Source organism: Arachis hypogaea, chromosome 11, assembly GCF_003086295.3.
Source record: "Arachis hypogaea cultivar Tifrunner chromosome 11, arahy.Tifrunner.gnm2.J5K5, whole genome shotgun sequence".
In the NCBI taxonomy this organism is placed as follows: Eukaryota; Viridiplantae; Streptophyta; class Magnoliopsida; order Fabales; family Fabaceae; genus Arachis; species Arachis hypogaea.
This window is the reverse complement of record NC_092046.1, coordinates 14,823,221-14,834,030: the sequence shown is the minus strand read 5'-3', so window position 1 is coordinate 14,834,030 and position 10,810 is coordinate 14,823,221. Positions and strand designations below refer to the sequence as shown.

Below are 10,810 nucleotides of genomic sequence, written 5' to 3'. Positions count from 1 at the left end.
GAGTGTGGTGGTTCAAGGTCATGTTGATAGGATGGTCTATAGGCACAGGGTGGGGCATGTTGGTAGTTACAAGGTTGTCCACCATATCTTCCAGCTGGGTATGCATTGTAGAATGGTTGTTGTCCATGATATCTCGGAGGGTGTTGTTGCCTAAAGGGTTGATTAGATCCTCTTGGCTCCATCCATCCTTGATTGGTCTGACCTTGATACATATTCCTGTTGTAACTTCTATTTCCTTCAACAAAGTTAGAACCAAACTCAAAGCGAGAGGGGTGAGAGTTCATAGTAGCTAATGCAAATAAAAATAAAAATAAACAAATAAACAAGTAAAGGAAAAATATTTACAATAACCAATAATAAGGCACACGTTAGCAGTTCCCCGGCAACGGCGCCATTTTGACGTTAAGATTTTTGTAAGTAAAGGATTTTGTAAAAATAGTTGCGTTGTAGATATAGATCCTAAACCAACAGAAATCCCTTCGTGCAAACGTTTTGGTTGTCACAAGTAACAAACCCCTTAAAAATTGTTAACCGAGTATTCAAACCTCGGGTCGTCTTCTCAAGGAACTGCAGGGAAGTATGTTCTTATTATTGGTTATAAAGGTTGTAATTCGGGGTTTTGAAGATGAGGAACAAGTAATATAAATGGCAAGTAAAATAAATAAATACTGTAAAGCAACTTTTGGCAAGGTAAGAGAAATTAGAAGTCCAACTTAGTTATCCCTCTCAACAATAATGAAAGTAGCATCTTAATTCCACTCAGTTAACCTTTACTAAAGCAAAGAAAAGTCAAGGGACTAATTAGTTTGACCTTCGAATCCTATTTATTTCCTAAGAAAAAGTTGGGATTATTGAAGTTCAGTTCAATTAGCAAGATAACGATTATCAATAATGCTGAGTTTGATATCTGTTGAGTTACTGATTTCTTAACCAAGACCAAAAGGTGAAAAAGTAAATTGCTGGAATAAAAATGTCCTTAGATGGGAAGCAATAGTAACATAAATTAAAGAGAACAATAAATAACTGAAATACCTCAAATAATCATTAATTCAAATCATAACATGGAAAAGGTTCATAAGCCAATTGGGCAACATTTATAGATACGAATAAAAGCATTAAAGTAAAAGTGGCATAAAAACATAAATTAAAGTAAATATTAAACCTGGATCGAGAGTCACTCTTAAAAACTAAGAGAAGTCCTAAATCCTAATCCTAAGAGAGAGAGGAGAGAACCTCTCTCTAAACTAAATTTAAATCATCGAAAGTAATAAAAATTGCGAGCTCCCCCTGAATGGATGCATTCCCTCACTTTATATCCTCTAATCTGTGTTTTCTGCACTTGGATCTGGGCCAAAAGGGCTTCAGAATTCGCTGGGGCGTATTCTGCAAATTCTGGTACGAGGCCTCTGTCACGCGTCTGCGTGGGTCACGCGTCCGCGTGGGTCACGCGGTCGCATCATCTGGAGTTTTCCTTGTGGCGCGGTCGCGTCAGTCATGCGGCCGCGTCGCTGCTTCTTCGCTCTTGGCACGCGATCGCGTCGTCCAAGCGATCGCGTGGATGCCAGTTTCTTCAAAACTCCGTTTTACGCTTTCCTTCCATTTTGTATGTTTCCTTTTCCATCCTTTAAGTCATTCTTGCCTTAGAAGATCTAAAACTACTCAACACACTAATCACGGCATCGAATGGAAATAAAGGTAATTAAAATAATTAATTTTAAAGCATATGAAACATGTTTTCACATACATCACATAATAAGGAAGAGAAAGTAAAACCATGCAATTAATATGAATAAGTGGATGAAGGATTGAATAAATCACTCAAACTAAGCACAAAATACATCACAAAATATGGGTTTATCAGTTACCTGCAGTATTTGTAACCTTCTTGTGTTTGCCTTTATCTGTCTATTTGTCTGTGAAAATACATGATGGAACTGGAGGTATGGAGGAATGGCAGTATGGGACTTAGATTTAAGGTTAAGTTAAGTTAGGTTTAAATATCCTTAGTAAACCACCTTTTATGGCTTCTGTTTAATACTTTAAGCTCTATAGTCTGAGTGTCGGCGTTCTAGGATTACCTCTGGCATTCCCAGGACCTTATATATTATGTGTGTGGCACCTTTACCATACTGAGAACCTCCGGTTCTCATTCCATACTATGTTGTTGTTTTTCAGATGCAGGTCGAGAGGCTTCTCGTTAGACGTCTGGACTCTTGAAGCGAAGTAGTTACTGGGTTATTTTGTTATGCTGTGTTGTATATATATATGTACTTAGCTTTCTCTCCGCATAACTTGTTCTTTTTGATCCTCTTAGAGGTTGATGGAGAGGCAGGATTGTGTATATGTACTTTTGGGTTTTGGATATGTATGTCTATATGTGTAAATATTCTCTGGCCAGTCTTGACTTCGCAGGCTGAGTTAGGAGCTTGTTATTTTGTATCTTTGGCACTCTATTCCTACTTCTGTTATCATATGTTCAATAGTTATGGTTTCCTTAGCACGCAAGTTAACTCGTTGCTTGAGCGTTGCGCTTTTATTTCGCGATTTTTGTTTTCTCTATTCTTCAAGGCTCCTAGAATAATATAATTCTTCTGCTATTATATATACTCATTTTATTTTAGAGATCGTAATACCACACCACCTCTGTTTTACGACTTAAGCGTAAAGCTTAGTGTGGTAGGGTGTTCAATGTTCAATGTATTTGTTGTTGTGTTTTTGCTTCCGATTTTTGAAGCAGAAAATGTGAGAAGGACAATGAAAGAGAGTGTTCACTGGGAAAGAAAGCTGTTTGGAGTGTACTGTAAGTTAAATGGCTTGTTTTATGTTCAAAATTTTCTTTTAACGTAGTCTAAGATTTCAAAATGCAAAAAGAACATAAGGCGTCTTACCTATGTGCCAATAGGTTTGTGGTTCTCAAATTTTCTCCATAGATAAACTATCAATATGCTTTTTTACTGGCCATCTGTGTTACTTAGAAGTTCACATGCTGTTTGAATGAAAAACTGCAAAATAGCTTTGGTGAGAATTTATTGAGACTGATTTAGATGCTGAAGTTAGATTCATATTGGTGAGTTAGCAATTGGCTCACTGTTGAGTTTTGTTTGAACTTTGAACTTTTATAAAGCTGTAGAAAAGAGAAGTGCATATATTCTTAATAAAGACTCTTTTCCTGCTAGCTGGAAGCAGTAGATTTGTGTTTTTGAGTGTTATAGAGATTTGGTGAAATGATACTGTGAAGTATGTTCATGAAGAAGTGGGAAAAGTTGCACATAGTTGCTAAATTCAAAACACATCTAACATATATTATTTGAAAAACCGAACAACCGAACCAAACCAAACCGATTTCAATTGGTTTGGTTTGGTTCGGATGGTCTTGATAAAAAACCGAACCAAATCGACCGCAGTTTAATTAAACAATTGGATTGGATTACTTTTTTCTAAAAAACCGAACCAAACCGCACTGTGAACACCCCTAGTATTAGTGCACAACGTTTTTCTATACCAAGCGCCCGCCATTCACAAACTAAATATTTTTCTTTTTCAAGGGTTTTGCCAATGTTTTAAAAACCGGTTGGGACCGGTCAGTCGAACCAAACCGTGACCGGCCGATTTTTTTAAGAAGGAACCAAACGTCGACGTTTCACTGTGCTGCACACTAACTAGCCCTGACCAGACTCCATTGTCTAGACTCCAGAACCGAATCTAGATCCAGAACGCGCCTCTACCTCAGTGCCTCTCTCACACTCAGTCCAGGGCTCCCTCATCGATCTCCAGGTCGTCCGTCCAGCCCCCACCTGCTACCGCCGCCGTCGGAACTTCGAACAGCCAACGCCTGCTCCCTCACGTCCCCTCCATAGCGCCGCAGCCATCGCAACCTTCTCTTCCATTGTGCAGCCATCGTGCGAACGTGGAAGCCTCCGTCGCGCAGGTTCCCCACTTCTCCTCCTCCTCATTCAGATACATGTATACAGCCCCCCACCCCCAAAACACAAACCCTAGGTTACTCCCCCACCGCCGCAAGGGTCTCACTTAACGCCGCCGTCTGTTGTGCTTATACACCATTGTGTCTTCGTCCGGTCGTCTGCGGCTCTGCGCTTCTTCCTCGTTCAACAATTGGTGCGTCTTCCTCGAACTCACGAAGGCAATGGCTTCATTTTTTAAAAAATTTTTGTTCGATCTTTGCCCAGAACTTTGATTCAATGATTTTTTTTTGAGATTCTCCTAGAACATTGATTTTTTTGGATTCTATTAGTGCTACTCATATTGAAATTTGAATCATTGATTAGCTTTACTCATGTGCTGTATTATACTGTTTTCTTGTTTTGGATTGAATCATTCAATAATTAGTTGATTTAGTTCCGTTAATCTTGTTAAAATTACGCTGATTTAGTTCACTGCTTAACCTTGTTAACCTTGTTTTAGTTCTCAAGTTTCTTGCTACTTCAATTTAAAGGGATTGTGAATTTTTGTTTAAGCTGTGATTGAAGTTTCCTTTAGTTGGGTGTTCTTCACTTTCCCAGTGAAGCTTAGCCTTTGATTCTTTGAGCATACACGTTCAAGTTATGTTGATTCTTAGATATTTCTTTCTTTGTTGCTTTGTTTTAAATGTTCTTATAGGTGTTGTGTTGTTGCTATGTTTTTAAATGTTCCTTTGATTCTTTGTTGTGTTGTTGCTGTGTTGTCTTTCTTTTTCTTGAATGTTTGTATTGATTTGCTGTCCGAGGACCTGCACACCGACTTGAATTCTTGCATTCTTGCAATGAAGCTTTCCATGTTAAAACTGTTTTTGCATACAAAATTAATGTGGGTTGATAATTTCTAATTGATATAACGTATTGTGGGATGAGCTAGAGATTACTTTGAAGGTGTTGGGAAGGAAAGGAGGTTATTAAGCAATTGGAGAGTTGACAGTGCTCATTCAGTGTCTTTTTTTTCTATAGGGGTGATGTTAGAGTAAGGAGTTTAGGCTTTTGTGCAGCTCAATCCCTTGCTTTGTTCTATAGTAAGGGACCTTTTCAATAAGGCTCGCGTAGGGGCGCTCAAGTTTTTTGGCCAACAGCCATCAGCTGTCGGCTCGTTGGTAAGGCGAGAGCTTCAAGCCCGATTTCAGGTTCAGGTGGCACACCCCCCACACAAGCACCCCCCGACGAAGGGGGGACGGGGAGAAGGCAGTCACTGCACACTCTATATCTTACCTCGGGGCCCAAAGTTTATTCCCTCGCCTTAATCTTTAATAGAATTAAGCCCCTACTAGATAGATTCATTTTATTGACCTTGATGTGTTGAACTTGTTAAAATTGGTTTGAAACTCTGTTAATTTTTTGTTGAAGCACGTTAATTATTGTGCTGATCTTGTTAAAATTATATTTGAAAATTTTGTTAATCTTAGTTAAATATAGTTAATTTTTGTTAATCTTAGTGTGTTTATTTATATTTTATTTATTATTTAATTATAAAACGGTTATTTCGGTTGAACCACAGTTGACCGGTTGGACTAATAAACTAGTCATTATAATAGTTTGATGACCGGCCCGGTTTTCAAAACCTTGAATAGGAACGAAAAAGAGTTACACAATTCATGACAAAGCAAAATACAACTGTTCAAATAGCCAACAGAGAAAGAAAAGCAAATTGTTATAATTCATTATTTCATTATGTGCAATAGTTAGCCAGTTGGAAATATTGATTAAAATAAGTAACATGTAGAACTGTAGAAATAGATGTACTGTTTTCAAGTTAAGTTATTTTCGAAAATCTTGGTACCAAAGAATAAGGTGTTTTAAGTTTTAACAAATACTAGGAAGAATATTCAGTAAGTTTCACTTTTATAATGTGAAACAAGCGCCTATGAGCAACTCCAATAATATTAGAAAGTACTGAAATGGTGTATATATACCTACAAAACCATGGAGGGCATTCGGACAAACCGACATTGATATCAACAGGCTTTTGCTTGTTGCCATCCTTGTTAGGCTTTGCAGTGCACCATTCTTGACTTGCTCCTTTGGACCATACTTTTCCTGCAAATAAATCAAGGAGCCAGAGAATATCAGATTGCCATACTCATAGTTCATTAGTTAACATAAGGTTTAATTACTCTGTTGGACGCTATAGTTTTGCGAAATTTTCAATTAGGTCCTTATACTTTTTTTCCTTTTAATTGGGTCCCTATATGTTAATTTTTTTTAATTTAGTCCCTATTAACGTTAAACGTCAAAAAAATGTTAGTGAATTGTAAAATTACTTTTATACCCTTAGGGACCTAATTGAAAAGAAAAAAAAATATAGGGACTTAATTGAAAATTCGGTGAAACTATAAATATTCAATGAAAGATATTCCTATAATTCCTATTCAATGATTCTAAGACATGAAAAATATTCCTATAATCCTTTTTATTTTGTCACTATCATTCTTTTGCTTATTTATATACAAATTGTACCAAAAATACCTTCTCTTTTTTTTTTTGACTTTCAAAATACCTTATCTTAAGAACTTAAAAAAAAAATGGATAAAATGAAATAGAAATAGAAGTAATAAGCATATATAAAATTCAGTTTTCATCCTTCAAGTATTCATTATGATAATGTAACATTTTACATTTGTGTGGATTCATAGAATATAATGTGTCTTTATCAATCACACACACATTTGATATAATATAATCTAACGAGTAATGACAGCATAATAAACTTTACATTAATACTTAAGAGCATACTTACATCTAGTTTGGAATTGGAGGAATGCATCCACCAATTGATATTATATACAAATAAGCAATAATCGATGTAAAATAAAATACTACAATTTTGTGTGTGCCCTTTAGCAAATGGGCAAAAGATTATCACTATGAAAATCCATGCTATGCTTAATGAATGCAAAATTGGGTGACTTCAATTCAATAGGTAGCTACTCATGCCTGTCTGAGAACTTGTCTATAACGACTGAGAATGCCGCAAAACCAGCACAACCAGCACATGCTGCTTTTGGACCACCTACAATCATAAAGCAACACCAAAGCATTCTGAAACAAAGGCAGAGAACAGATTTTTTAATTAAATAAAAAACATTTAAATCTTAATTGAAAACAGTGTATTCATGCCACATTTAGGATCAAAGTAATTATAGTTCTTCAGATCATCCTGGAAATCTCCAACCCATTTTTATCCTCCAACCAAACATATTCTAGTATTAAATTTTTAAGGTAATTTACACGTTCAGAACTACAGATTATGTCAGAGGTAGAGCAAAGCTTGAAATCAATACCTTTCTAAGTTTATCAATCTCCCAAACAAAAGCATAAGACTAGAGATAAGACTTCAAATCAATGGCTAGCCACAATTTTGTTCAATGGTTATCTAAAGGTTTAGGACCTTACCACCTAAGACTGCAAAATCCTTAGGCTTCAGTTGCCACTTCTCGTGTATAAACACATTCTTCCAAGCACCAAAAATGTCAAGAAACTAAATATTCTAAATTCTTAAGGTAAAGTATAAAAAGCAAACTGGAACTTCAAGACATCCAAGTCTGTCTTGTTTACGTATCTAGTGCGGCTTCAATGGCATAAATGAATGCAAATAAGGTTACCTTTTGCTGATATTGAACCTCCAGTAACACACCCAGCAACAACAGTATTTGTCATGTCATGTTTCGCTCGTGCCCGCAAAACATTTTAATGTAGTTACTATCCAAGTAAATTAAGTATAACCAAATTATATATCAACTCATCAAAAAGGTTTTACTGTTGGAATCCATGTCTCGGCAATCACACATACATTTGATATAATATAATCTAATGAGTAATGATAGCATAATAAACTTTACATTAATACTTAAGAGCATACTTACAGTATTCAAAATTAATCACTAAACCTTATTGCATTTGCACACCAATCGAACTTCACAAGTCATAACTACTACTACTACAACAACTAGGTTTGATCCAATCACTTTAAGTAAAAAACGAACGATAGTATCTAAGCAAGAATTATCCTAAAAAGTGTTACTTCAAAACAAAAAATCTATATGAATATCAAACACTAAAACTAGAGCAAACCAATTTTAATCATCTTCGAAAAAATTGACATATGCATAAACACATTTCATCAACATCGAAAAAATGAAAAAAAATTAATTTTAATGTCACCTGTTTTGACAAATCGAGGCAGCGCGGTGAGGCGCGACACGGTGAGCGCGACACGGCGAGGCGAGGCGAGGCGAGGCGAGGGCTTCGACGGGCAAACAACGCAGAAGACCACAAAACAGAGCAACGCAGAACAGAGCAGCGCAGGGAGAAGGATGCGACAGACGGACGACCACCAAGCCTCCGCCACGGACGACGACGACTATGGATGAAGACTACGGACCGATGGAGAAGAAGCGCAGTGCACACGACCTTCAGAGAGCAAGTTAGGGCTGGATAGGGTTTTTTTTTCTTTGGGATAAAATATCAGGGGTTCTTTTGGTATTTTAAAAAAATAGATGTATGTTCAACTAGCTATTCTAACTAATTCATAAGAATATTCGTTTTTTAAATGGAATATTCCATTATCTTAAACGTTATCCTCACGGTAGGGACTTAATTGAAAAAAAATTTAACGTATAGGGACCCAATTAAAAGGAAAAAAGGGATAGGGACTTAATTGAAAATTTCGCGAAACTATAGAGACCAACAGAGTAATTAAACTTTAACAGAACATAGGATCATTCAGAATGCACTAAAGAGAGACGCACCACTTTTGTCATACACTGACTGTGTTTCTGAATGGTGTCTTGGCTAAAATATGAATGAATGAACAGTAAATGAAAAAGAAAGAAGTAAATGTGAAATTGTACTACTTTATGTCCCGTGATCCTTCTTCTGCTCTAATATGGTTTACTCTTTTGTGTAGGAGTGGAAGCTAGGGGGATTCATGTTTGGTATGCAATTGCATTGGCGATCGGTGCAAAATTTGTTCCTTTACATAAACCACAGAAGCTGCCAGGTATTAACTCTCTTTCTCAGTTAAAAAAGATTCTGGATATAGCTTCTGGTTGATTAACATACACAGACATAGCTTCTGGTTTCACCCTGCATATTTTATGCTGTCTCATTTTGTCTCTTGTTATGCCATAAGACAAAACTACAAGGCTTTTTTTTTAATTCTATTTAAGGGGTTAAGTTTAGTGAAAATGGCACTTGGTAGACTAAATTCATCATATAGTTAGAGGCAAAATCTATTTATAGTTTAAGATTGTTCATTTTCAATGAATTATCCATTTGAATAATTTTGCGAACCAATTTAATTTTTTAAGAGTATGAGTTAATTAATATTTTTTCCTTAGAATTGTTAAAGTTAAAATCTTTTATAACTAGAAATGCGGGCCTTTCAAAAAAGCTTACAAGACCCAACGTTATTTGTATCTCCCTTTTTCTAACTCTTACTATAACTTTAAGATGGTGCACCATGACAAACTAAAGCACTTGTTTGGTGGCTGTGTGGTGCAGCCAAAGGAATGTGACTTGATTGAGAATTTTGGATCCAAAGGCAAAGGCAAATAAGTGTAGCCTTTGCCAAAGGCATCAAATTTGTCTGATGAAGATATAGATGCTAACTTTGAGATTATTCCGTGGACTAGATTTATTTATATTGCTTCATTTAAATTGAGAAAGTATTTGTTTTAGTGGCTAGTTTATTTTCTATTTTTATATCATTAGCTATGTTTAAGAATTGACATTTGGTTGTTATTAGTGTATTTGTGAAGACACATTTTTGAATTTTAATTTTCTAAGCTTATTTTTTGTAATTTTATATTTATATTTAATTGTGACCTAGTCAACCAGTTCAACGAGTAATCCATCGGTTGAACCAGTGAACTAGTGACCTAGTCGTATGACCGGATCGATTACCGGTTTGGTTATTCTAACTATCGTATAGCCTTAGGTACATTGACTTGTAACCTTTTTTGTTGAACTTCTGCATGCATTTTGCTTTCCCTCATTCCCCTTGTACATCAATATTTTTGCCATTTATACTCAATTTTTCTAGAATTTCAATCTCTTCTATCATGAACATTTATTCGAGTTCTTGTTTTGGGCCGTGGGCTCCTACTCTTATTATAATTCTCTCTCTCTTTAGTTGAAGGTTCTCTCTTTGATTTTTTCTTCCTTTGAGCTCCAATTAAGATTCCGAGATTGCTATTTGTTATTGGTGAGTATTAGTTTTTTAGATTAGTTAAATGTTTTTTAATTGGTTAGTGTCTGAATTATTTGTCATTTTGACTTTGGTTCTAATAATTGTCCTTTGTTGCTGATTTTTAAAGGTGTTGGTTGCTGATTAATATGGCTTCAGGTCAGTATGTATTAAAATTTATTGTGTTTATTTTCATTAATCACTAATTGAAATTGAAAATAATAAATTAATATAAGTTAAATTAATATATAAATTAAAAGAATTTAATTTACTAATTATTGCATGTTTAAAATAGAGACAAATCTGCATATATATCAAAAGAAGAAAGATTAGATACATTAAACACAACTAAGACATAATATTTATCAATTAAATTAATCTTGTGTTACTTGCAAAATAATTAAATTACAAATTTTAAAATTGCTTGTGTCTTAATTGTTGTAATATTCTTTATTTTGATGTCACGTGTTTTAACTTATGTAGGATTGAGATCCCTGCTTAAAACATGTGAAAAAGGTCAATTCTATTACCATTATGAGGGTGTGCAAGAGGGGATGGAAATATCAAGGCAAGAAGTGGTTTTTCAGATAGATATGAACTCTTTCCTCTTCCACATAGTGTGAGTGTTGGTCAATATTTT

General features: G+C 35.4%; 2 long non-coding RNA genes across 4 annotated transcripts; one reads left to right on the top strand and one right to left on the bottom strand.

Annotated features, from left to right (window-relative positions):
• The first annotated feature begins 3,645 nt into the window (after positions 1–3,645).
• Positions 3,646–5,411, top strand: LOC114924765 (uncharacterized). Its single transcript, XR_003812194.2, has 2 exons — positions 3,646–4,116; positions 4,941–5,411. It is a non-coding gene; the product is annotated as an uncharacterized lncRNA (long non-coding RNA).
• A 1,132-nt stretch (positions 5,412–6,543) lies between these two features.
• On the bottom strand, positions 6,544–8,878 carry LOC112720358 (uncharacterized). 3 transcript variants are annotated; one of them, XR_011867331.1, is made up of 2 exons: positions 8,145–8,878; positions 6,544–7,022 (listed from the first exon to the last, which is right to left on the bottom strand). It is a non-coding gene; the product is annotated as an uncharacterized lncRNA (long non-coding RNA). The 3 variants fall into 3 exon arrangements; XR_011867332.1 differs by having other exon boundaries at positions 6,544–6,993; XR_003162144.2 differs by lacking the exon at positions 8,145–8,878 and adding an exon at positions 7,586–8,137 and having other exon boundaries at positions 6,544–6,993.
• Positions 8,879–10,810: the final 1,932 nt, after the last annotated feature.